The sequence below is a fragment of the Gastrolobium bilobum genome, unplaced genomic scaffold, assembly GCF_033153095.1.
Source record: "Gastrolobium bilobum isolate Gb01-03AN ecotype WA unplaced genomic scaffold, APGP_CSIRO_Gbil_v1 utg4966, whole genome shotgun sequence".
In the NCBI taxonomy this organism is placed as follows: Eukaryota; Viridiplantae; Streptophyta; class Magnoliopsida; order Fabales; family Fabaceae; genus Gastrolobium; species Gastrolobium bilobum.
The window spans coordinates 44,305-55,497 of record NW_026896250.1 but is presented as its reverse complement, the minus strand read 5'-3'; the positions used below and the strand labels follow the sequence as shown (position 1 = coordinate 55,497).

The following is an 11,193-nucleotide window of genomic DNA, read 5'->3' as shown; positions in this document are numbered from 1 at the left end:
TCTTGTGTCATTCTTAATCTCTACATGGTGTCAATAGACTAAAGAACTTTTTTATATTACAATGTCGTAGCAGCAAAATGCATTGTAATAAATAAATATACAAATACATTGTTAAACAATGTTTTGTTTGACTTTTTATATTCCATGGTTCTCACCAGTTCTCTGGTGACTTTGAGACTCACTTCATATTGCTTCAGGTAATATGTTTAACCTATCATGTAAAACTATATTTATTATTATTATTATTATTATTATTATTATTATTATTATTATTTCAATCCTATTATTATTATTGTTTTTTTTTTTTTGTAGTTGCCTGTTCCAGTATTGCTGAATCATGTTATTGAAGCCCCTGGACCTCAGGAGTGGAGTTTGAATAAGCTATCCAATTTAATTGATGTATTGTGTGAGTTACCTGGTTGTGATATGAGATAGATTTGTTAGAAATTGGTTGAGCTATAAATGATATGGTATACAGCTTTGGTTGGAGATGTTGAAGTATTTAGTTGAAATGACCCTTGAGAAAACTTAGTCATCTCTGGGTGGACTCATAATTTAAAACTTGACCTAAATATAAATATCATGGCTTATGTACTGTCTTTTAGTTTCTATTTATCTAACACTTATCTCTATATATAGGTATTTAAATATTTTTGTGATGTTATCACTGATGATGGACTGATGCGGATGTTGCGGGTCATTAAGAAAAATTTAAAACCTGCAAGACATCCAGACACCACAAGTGCAGATGATCATGACGACAAAGATGACAAAGACTTAATCAATATCGAAGATGAAGAAACATCCAGACACCACAAGTGCAGATGATCATGACGACAAAGATGACAAAGACTTGATCAATATCGAAGATGAAGAAATTGATCAAGCTGAGACCGGTGATATGAACTATTGTACATAGACTCTTTTGATTAGTATATGAAAGGGATTTTTGTATATGTATGTCCCTTTTGATTAATATATGTCTTTCATATTTATACATATAAGACTCTTTTGAGTAGTATATGACGGGAAATTTTGTACACATAATTATATTTAGGGTTGGCAAAACGGGCCAACCCGGCTCGACCCGGCCCAACCCGCATTCAGCCCGAAAAAATGGGTCGGGTCGGGTTGACTCGAAAAAAAAACGAGCCAGAAAATCCAACCCGGCTCGACCCGAGCCGGGTTAGGGTTGGCTCGCGGGTTGGCTTGATAATCAGCTCGCGGGTTGGCTCGTAAAAAAGCTCACGGGTTGGCTCAAAAAAAGCTCGCGAGTTAGCTCGAAATGATGCTAGTGGGTTGGCTCGCGGGTTGGTTAGCTCAAAATATTGGCTAGCGGGTTGGCTCAAAAAATTTAATTTTTGTGGTTTGTTTTCCTGTATAAAATTATTGTATTGTGCAGTTCAACTACAAGTAGAGTAGTTTACAAAATCCAAAAACATTAAATGAAACACAAACCACTCCACGAATCACAAGAGTCATTTATCATGATTTTTTGAATTACTCTAACTCACGATAACCATAAAACGTATGTAAAGCCAAAAAATAAAAAATAAAAGAAGTCCATCAGTGGAGAATCCATCAGTAAAGTCCATTGTATTAAAAAAAAAAAAAAAAAAGAGTAAACCGCGAGCTGGCTTGTCAACCCGCGAGCTGGCTCGTTTGAGCTCGGGTCGGGCTAAATCGAGCTGGCAGCTTATTTTTGCCAACCCAACCCGGCTCGTTTTGTGCGGGTTACGAGCCAACCCGACGGGTTGGCTCATTTTTGCCATCCCTAATTATATTAAGATCATATCATTTTGATATGTTATTCACTTTCATTATATTTGTTTATCAGGTGCAAAACATAAATTGATATTAATTTTGTTGAGAGAAATTAAAAAAAAAAAATCAGCCTTAAAAGCAATTTCGTCGACAATTGAGACAATAGCTTTCGACGGAATTTTATTAATTTTTCGTCAAAATTTTTTGACGGAATTTGTTTTCTGTCGAAAATCATTACAAGATTTTCGACGGAATTTCATTCATTTTCCGTCAAATTTTTTTTACAGAATTTGTTTTCTGTCGAAAATCATTACAAGATTTTTCGACGGAATTTCATTCATTTTCCGTCAAAATTTTTTTATGGAATTTTTTTTTCGTCGAAAATTATTACAAGATTTTTCGACGGAATTTTATTCATTCTCCGTTGAAAATTTCGACGGAATTTGTTTTGTCGAAAATTATTAAAAGATTCTTCGACAGAATTTCATTCATTTTCCGTCAAAAAATTTAGACGGAATTTTAATTTCCGTCGAAAATCATTAAAAGATTTTTTTACGGAATTTCATTCATTTTTCGTCGAAATTTTTTGACGGAGTTTGTTTTCAGTCGAAAATTATTACAAGATTTTCCGACGGACCTATTTTTCTGTCGAAATTTTCCACAGAATTTATTCCGTCGAAATTTTTTGACGGAATCTTTAATTCCGTCGAAAAAATTGTTACCCACGAAGACATATTCGACGGCTTCATTTTCGGTCGAAAATTCCGTCGAAAACGTCATTTTCGACGGAATTTTTCCGTCGAAAAAAAAGCATTTTCTAATAGTGTATGAATATTACCTTACCAGAACTGATCAGTGTTCTCTGTTCCTGTTAGAGCAATTCAGGAGTTTTAGAAAGAAGGTAGAGAGAGTGAGAAAAGAGAGGGAAATTGAGAAGGGAGAAGAAGATTTGTCAAACTTTTCTTACCTTTTTCCTTGCTATTCCTCGTGTTTAATAATCCATAACAAATCATAACTGACTCAGGGTTATAATCCCCCGAGTACACACTTTATTACAACTCATAGACTAAGATCAATTTACTACAGGCTTGAAATTAAAAGGGCTTAAGCCATTTCTCTTCAACAAGTATACTGGTCCAAGTAGTTGGGCTTCTTGGTAACTCTTCTGGGCCTAACAACGGGCTGGGTGGTAACATCCCCCTTTTGTTGAGAGACCACCACGTTCACGAGGTGAGTGGCACGTGAGCCAGCCTTGTCGGTGGGGTAATTAGGGACAGCTGGTGGAGCAGGTGAAGTGAGATCGATCTGGACAGCTGAGAGTGAAAGGGGTGGAGATTGAGAGCTGAGGGGATTAGGCGGTAGGACATCTGCCATAGGCGTGGCAGTCCCAGAAAGCTCTGAAGAGCTCGAAGCTCCCTTAAATGGATCGGTCAAGGTGAGGTCTTTCAAGTCGTGGGGAGGCATGGGTGGTGGTGTGGGTGAGGAAAGATCCGAACTTTGGGTCCGAGGTGGGATTTCTGGGAAAAGGAAAGGGTTTTCTCTTACTTCTATTTCATCTTCCCAGGTCGACTCGTCCGGAGATAACCCGTCCCACTGTATCAGTAGTTGTGGAACTTGAGTGCTGTTTCACCAAATGGTGCGAGTAGCGACCACGGCCTTCGGTTTGTGAAGCGGGGAAAGGTCCGCCAGAGAATAAGGAAGCTGGTGTAGCTGAGGAGTGTGTTGACAGTGAAATGGCCGAAGTAATGCGACATGAAACACGGGGAGGATGCGCGAAGTAGTGGGAAGATCTAGCCGGTAAGCCACCAGACCAATACGTTCCACCACAGTGAAGGGCCCATAATATCGAAGGCTGAGCTTGTGAGATGACCGGCGTTGCACTGAGAGTTGCCGGTAAGGCTGTAACCGTAAAAGAACCTTGTCACCGACGCCAAAGGTAACGTCTTTCCTCTTTTTATCTGCTACTGCCTTCACATGTTGTTGTGCTCTAATTAAATTGGATTTGACTCGTGTGAGGATATCTGCTCGAGTAGTCAATTCTGAGTCCACTGCCTCATTGGCTGAAGCACCGATGGTGTAAGCCAGCATATTAGGAGGTGGTTTACCGAAAATAATCTGATAAGGAGACATGCCCGTGGAGCTGTGAGTGGTAGTGTTGTAGTGGTACTCCGCCCACGCCAAATGCTTGACCCAAGAAGACGGGTAGTCATGAGCAAACACACGAAGGTAAAGTTGTAAACTTCTGTTTAGTCTCTCTGTGATCCCATCGGTTTGAGGGTGATATGCCGAACAGAATCGGAGGATGGAATAGAGTTTGCCAAAAGTTGCTTAGAAAAAGGGGATCATAGTCTGAAATTATGGAGGATGGAATGCCATGGAGCTTGCCCACTGTGGTCCAGAAAGTATGTGCAACCTTCGAAGCTGTATAATGTGGCGGTAAAGGAGTGAAATGGGCACCCTTGGAGAAGCGATCAACCACCACCAGAATAGCAGTGAACCCTGAAGAGCTGGGCAGGTGAGTAATAAAATACATTGCCAAATCCGTCCAAATGTGATCTGGGGGTGCAATGGGTTGCAGTAGACCCAAAGGACAGTGGTTTGGGGGTTTTATTTTTTTGGCATATTTCGCAATTTTGTACAAAGGTGGTCACATCTTTTCTAATTGTCTTCCAAGTGAAATTCTGACTGATGCGTAGCAAGGTGCCCTTGATACCCGAATGTCCCCCTTGCACTGAAGAATGCAAAACGTGCAGGAGTTGGGGAATTAATTGTGAGTTGGAAGGCAAAAAGAGTCGCTGCCGATGGAATAACAGATTATCTTGTAATCTCCATTGTGGCAGTGAGGAAGGATTAGTACCAATGGTGTGCATAATGGATGAGGCATAAGGATCACAGATAAGTTCAGACTAAAGAGTGGTACGGTAGTTGTTGGTTGGAACAGTCAGGGCACCTAAAAATGGAGTAGCTTCGGCTGAGTGAGCATCCAGATGACGGGATAAAGCGTCAGCCACTATGTTGGAACGACCCGATTTGTGGATGATAGTATAATTGAACCCGAGCAGCTTGGAGAGAAACTGTTGTTGCTCAGGAGTCTAAATCACCTGGTTCATCATGTTGTGTAAACTCTGATGATCAGTGCAGATAGTGAATGGGACCCCAAGAAGGTATTGACGCCACTTTGCTACCGCAGAGGTAATAACAAACATTTCTCTGATGTATGTGGATTCACCCTGCATAGTAGGAGATAATTTGCGGCTGTAAAATGCAATGGGATGACCCTTCTGTAAGAGGACAGCCCCAATCCCTACACCCTAAGCATCGGTTTCAATGATGAAGGGTTCTTGGAAGTTGGGTAAAACCAAGATAGGAGCTGATGTGAGCTGTTTTTTGAGTTCGTGAAAAGCCTTCTGTGCCTCAGGTGACCAACAGTAACCATCCTTTGTGAGTAAATCAGTAAGAGGACTTTCTATTTGGGCATGATGCTTGATAAATCTCCTGGAGTAGCCGAAAAGGCCCAAGAATGCACGCACTTGGGTGACCGAAGTAGAGGGAGGTCAATCTGCTATTGCTTGAAGCTTCTGTGGATCGGGTGAAACGCCTTGGCCTGAAATAACATGTCCAAGGAAGTGAATGGTGTGCTGGAAAAGCATGCATTTGGACAACTTGGCATAGAAGGAGTGTTGTTTGAGGGTACTGAGCACAACACTTAAGTGTTGGATATGATCCAGCAGGTTACTATTATACACCAAAATATCATCAAAAAAATAACCACAAAGCGGAGAAGATAGGAGGAGAACACCTCATTCATGGTTGACTGGAATGTGGATGGGGCGTTGGAGAGGCCGAACGGCATTACCAAAAATTCGTAATGGCCATGGTGAGTTCGAAAGGCAGTTTTATGAATATCCCCTGTGGCCATCCGTATCTAGTGGTAGCCAGACCGCAAGTTCAGTTTGGAAAAAATAATTGCACCATGTAATTCATCCAGAAGCTCATCGATGGTGGGAATGGGGAATTTATCTCTGACCGTCACTGCATTGAGGGCCCTATAATCCACACAAAAACGCCAAGTGTCGTCTTTCTTTTTCACCAAAAGAACCGGGGAGGTGAAAGCGAATTGGCTGTGTCGAATGAGTCCGGTACGTAGCATTTCATTTACCAATTTTTCAATTTCATTTTTTTGGTAATGGGGGTAACGGTAAGGTCTAACCTGTATTGGTTTTGTATCTGGTTCCAGGTTAATGTGGTGATTATGGTTTCGGTTTGGAGGAAGGTCCACTCGTTCTGTAAAAACATCTGAAAACTGGGTGAGCAGGTTTTGAGTTTCGGTGGTGTAATTGATATCCGAAGGTAAGGGTTGCGGGTGGGTTTCTGTTTGGAAACACATTAAGCATGCGTGTATGGACTTTTGGGTAACTAACTTGTGTAATTGGGCAGGTGAGATTGGGTCAGCTTGGAATGGTGTGTCTCCACGAAGGGTGAGAGGAACCTGCTGGTGATTAAAAGTCATGGTGAGGTCATGATAGTCAGTGATGACAGGACCCAAAGTAGCCAACCAGTGAACACCAAGGACCATGTCTGCTCCTTTTAGTTCCAGCACAAAAAGATCAACATGGAATAAATGGTTTTGAATCCAAATTGGTGTGTTGGAGCACATGGCCGAACATATGAGATGGTCTCCATTCCCAACTTGCACCGTGAAGGGTGGGTTAGACAGCAAAAACAAATTGAGGAAACATGCCATGCGTGGAGTAATGAAGTTGTGAGTACTTTCGCCATCTATTAAAATGTGGGTGACATGTCCATCAATCATCCCTTGCAAACGAAAGGATCTAGCCGAATGGGTGCCAAACAAAGCATTAAAGCTTATTTCTGGTGTGACCGCCTCATCTAATATCTGTTCTACTGGCTCTATTAAATCAGGAGGATCCGGATCATCGTCCATGCCTTCCAAATAGAGGGGCCTTTGCACTTATGACCAAAGGTGTACCTCTCATCACAGTTATAACAGAGATTTTTATCTCTTTTTGCTTGTCTTTCCTCTGGAGATAACCGACGGATAGGTAAGGCTGACAGGGGTTTAGGAAGGATGGGTGTGGTTGTGTTAGGAAGCAATTTGGGATCTGTGGGTATTAGTGGTACAGAAGAAGGTTTGTTGGAATTGAACCACGGTTTGGGAGATCTTTCATCTGTAAACTGATCTTCATAAAGTCGAGCAAGAGCAAAAGCCTCATGGAAATCCTGCGGTCTGTGGGTCAGTACCAGGCGTCGAATTTTGGGTTTAAGTCCTGAAATGAATATGCTGCGTAACATTGGAACTGAGATCTGTAACATCCCCGTCTCGAGCCGGTTCAATTAACATACATATGATAAAACAGAAAACAGCGGAAGACTTAACTTATGAAAATACGAGCTAACTTTTTTCTTTTTCTTTTTAAATTCTCTTTCGTCGTAAACGAAAATCGAGCAGAGTTTCCTCTATAAATCGGACAACTGGGGATTTTCCAATCCCACTCTCAAGAGTTCCTGATAGACAATTTAAACAATATATATTTCCAGAAGTACCAGTCATGCAAATATACTCAGATACCCATCTATGGGCGCATGCTGAACTTGGCTCCGTGCCACAAATCTAATAGCATGCAATCCAATACATAACATAACTGAATGCCCATCCATGGGCGCATGCATGACTTGGCTCAGAAATTGTATCTCAGAAAGCCAGAATTCGCACTTTGACGGTTTAGCATACAACTGATGCTCTCTCAAAATCTGCAAAACAACCTTTAGATGCTCAGAATGCTCTTCTTTACTCTTCGAATATATCAGTATGTCATCAATAAAGACAACCACAAATTGATCCAGATAGGCTTTAAAGATCCGATTCATATAACTCATAAAAACGGCTGGTGCATTCGTAAGCCCAAAAGGAATAACCAGGTACTCGTAATGCCCATATCAGGACCTGAAAGCTGTCTTCGGAACATCATCCGACTTTATCCGGATTTGATGATACCCGGACCGAAGATCAATCTTAGAAAATATAGTCGCACCACGCAACTGATCCAACAAATCGTCTATACAGGGCAAAGGATACTTATTCTTGACAGTAACCTTGTTCCACTGCCGGTAATCTGTACACAATCTTATAGACTCGTCCTTCTTCTTAACAAAGATCACCGGGACTCTCCACGGAGATACACTCCGTCTGATAAAATTCTTACTAGACAAGTCTTCGATCTGCTTCTTCAATTCAGATAATTCCAGAGGTGACATCCGGTATGGGGCAAGAGAGATAGGCCCCACGCCAGGTAACAAGTCAATTGTAAATTCAATTTCCTTCTCTGACGAAAATTCGAAATTTCATCCTTATCACAGTCAAATCGAATGCTTCATTATTAATTCAAGCTCTTTCTGCCTAGTTGCAGTCCAAGTCTGCTGTAGTGCAGCCAAAATCGCTACAACATGATCCGGTGGTGGATCATGATTATTAAATGTTCTACGAGTTCTCCTTGGAGGAACCATATCTCTGCATATATTACACTAAGGAATGAGTTAGCTACGCTCACACTCAGTGATCACACATGCATTATACAGCACTGCAAGAAAACACTCAAAAACTTCCAACTTCAAATATCTTATGCTATATATCATGTAACTCCCTAGAGCAACTGCTCTGATACCATAAATGTACATGTATCGAATATGAACACTATGCAACAATACATCTTTTTCAAAAATACGTCTAAAACAAATAGTAGCATCCGACCACCCAGAACTCCACATCCTCATACTAGTACCTCTAGCCACGGTTAGTGTCCTTGTCCCATGAGGTTCTTCAATTAACTGTGTTCCTGAAATCATATCCCCAAACGGGGTTAGAGACGAATCTCTAGTAAACTCCAGGTTTATGGAAAACCCTCCATACCCTGGGCTCACTTCCTGCATGACAGTCAGATACATAATATACAAAACATCATATAAGCAATTATCATAACTGAACAAAGCATATATACATATCTTATCAAAGACAAACGCAGTCATTCCCAAGGGATGACCCCAAGCGAAAATCAACGCACGTAACAAATATCTTTTACAAAAATCATCACAATACTCACATCAGAACAAAACGTGTTATATCAAAGATGTACGCAATCGTTCCCAAGGGATGACCCCAAGCGGAAATCAACGTACGTAACAAATATCATTTACAAAATCATCATACATATCCCATAAAACATGTCATATAATCAAATATCATAACTAAACAAAACATATACACATATCTTATCAGAAACGTACGCAGATATTCCCAAGGAAGGAGCCCAAGCGGAAATCAACGCACGTGTTCCCAAGGGAGGACCCCAAGCGGAACCAGAACATATCAGAGGCGTACGCAGTCATTCCCAAGGGAGGACCCCAAGCGGAAATCAACGCACGTGTTCCCGAGGGAGGACCCCAAAGCGGAACCAGAACATATCAGAGGCGTACGCAGTCATTCCCAAGGGAGGACCCCAAGCGGAAATCAACGCACATGTTCCCGAGGGAGGACCCCAAAGCGGAACCAGAACATATCAGAGGCGTACGCAGTCATTCCCAAGGGAGGACCCCAAGCGGAAATCAACGCACGTGTTCCCGAGGGAGGACCCCAAAGCGGAACCAGAACATATCAGAGGCGTACACCATCAGTCCCGAGGGAGGACCCCAAAGCGAACATCCGGGTACTATACAATCAATGGCCAGATATTGTTACAGAAATCATATTACAGAAGTCATATCATAACAAAACATATCATATTAACACATATCAAAGTAAATACATCAAAACAAAACATATCATATTATCATATAGCTCTATATGAATGCATCTATATCATATATCTCATACATATCATACAACCTGACCACAGTCCGTACACTATGGCGGAACACAAAGTAGGAGCGAACCCCATAAACATAGAGCTTACCTCTTTGAGCTTTACAATCTGCTTACTTGAAGAACAAGCTACTTATCATACTCCACGAGAATCCAAACGTTCACAGTCCCTAGGTACACCTAGCGAAGGAATTCAACATAAAATTCAATAAAATGATATAATGCCATGTAAATATACAAGACACACACTTTATTGTTTATTTTCTTTTTACTTAATCATATTAAGTCATGAGCGGGTGGTTCTTTGTTCAACAAATCCCCACAAAATTCCACATATTCACTTAGTCTTAGGATAGTCCCAAAAGGCCTTTAGAACACTCATTACTCCTCTTAGCACCTAAAAGCTTATTTTTCCCAATTTAAGGCTGAATGCCCATTACAAAGGAGCTATAAGATTTCTCTTTGTCTAGTGCCTAAACCCAAGCTTAGCCACCTATATAAATTATTTTACGCATATAAGTGTCCTCACTTTGCGAAACAATATCTCCGAACATATACCTCATTTGAAAATGGCCAAAACTCATTTTAAGGCCATACAAAGGAGCTACCTTATTTTCTTTTTTATTTCACCAAAGCGAAGGTCCATACACCTTAGAATATCATTCCACGCATAAAAGTATGCTCTCTTTGTAAAACAGTAACTCATAGCACATACTTCCTTTGAAAATGGCTAAGAGGCACATAAAGGAAATCATGCCAACTTCATGATTTCAATGCTTTACTCCATCAAATTCAAGCTTATCACACACCTCTAATCCAAGATTCGTTAATTGATATATACGACACTGTTCATCTCTACAATACTATTCATGTTTGCGTCACTATTCACGTATACGACACTATTCAAAAATACGGTATTTTTAATTTTCCAAAATACATTTTCACCGTTAAAATTCTCATCTAAACACTTTTCTCAACATGAGCTAAACCTGAATTAAGCTCTAACATGCTCAATCAATCCAAATTTTTAAAATGAAAACATATATTCAATCTTTCTCAAAACTCAAAGAAAACAAAGATTTCTTAACATGAACTTACCTAGAATGAAGGGAGAAGCTTGCTTCAAGCTCCCATGGCTTCAAGCTCCATCAAAACCCATATTTTCCATGAAATTCGAATTCTTTGGGGGAGAAGATCTCTCTCTACAGTGAACCCCACTCAGAAATACTGGTACCAATAGATTCCTCTCGAAATTTCTCACAGCTTTGGCTTTGGAACGGAGTGATTTGGAGGTCTCTAGCTCAAGTTATGAATTTTGGAAGAATTTTAATCAAAATCTCCATTTTCATTTTCTTTCCTTCGTTCTCTCTGTCTCGCGTCCGTAAAGAGAAGGGAACAGTGACTCCCTTGAGTCTCTTATATAAATTCATTATACTAGCGGGTATAAGCTCATCTATCTACACACCTGCATTCATTACCAAACTTTAACCAATAGACTAGAATATTTTTCTAGTCACGTTTCTATTTTTACTTTCACTTTTAGATAACTTTAT

The 11,193-nt window shown here is 40.5% G+C and overlaps 1 long non-coding RNA gene across 3 annotated transcripts; it reads right to left on the bottom strand.

Annotated features, from left to right (window-relative positions):
• Positions 1–8,569: 8,569 nt before the first annotated feature.
• Positions 8,570–10,891, bottom strand: LOC133298455 (uncharacterized). 3 transcript variants are annotated; one of them, XR_009749803.1, is made up of 3 exons: positions 10,739–10,891; positions 9,732–9,820; positions 8,570–8,618 (listed from the first exon to the last, which is right to left on the bottom strand). It is a non-coding gene; the product is annotated as an uncharacterized LOC133298455 (long non-coding RNA). The 3 variants fall into 3 exon arrangements; XR_009749804.1 differs by having other exon boundaries at positions 8,601–8,706; XR_009749805.1 differs by lacking the exon at positions 8,570–8,618 and adding an exon at positions 9,350–9,488.
• Positions 10,892–11,193: the final 302 nt, after the last annotated feature.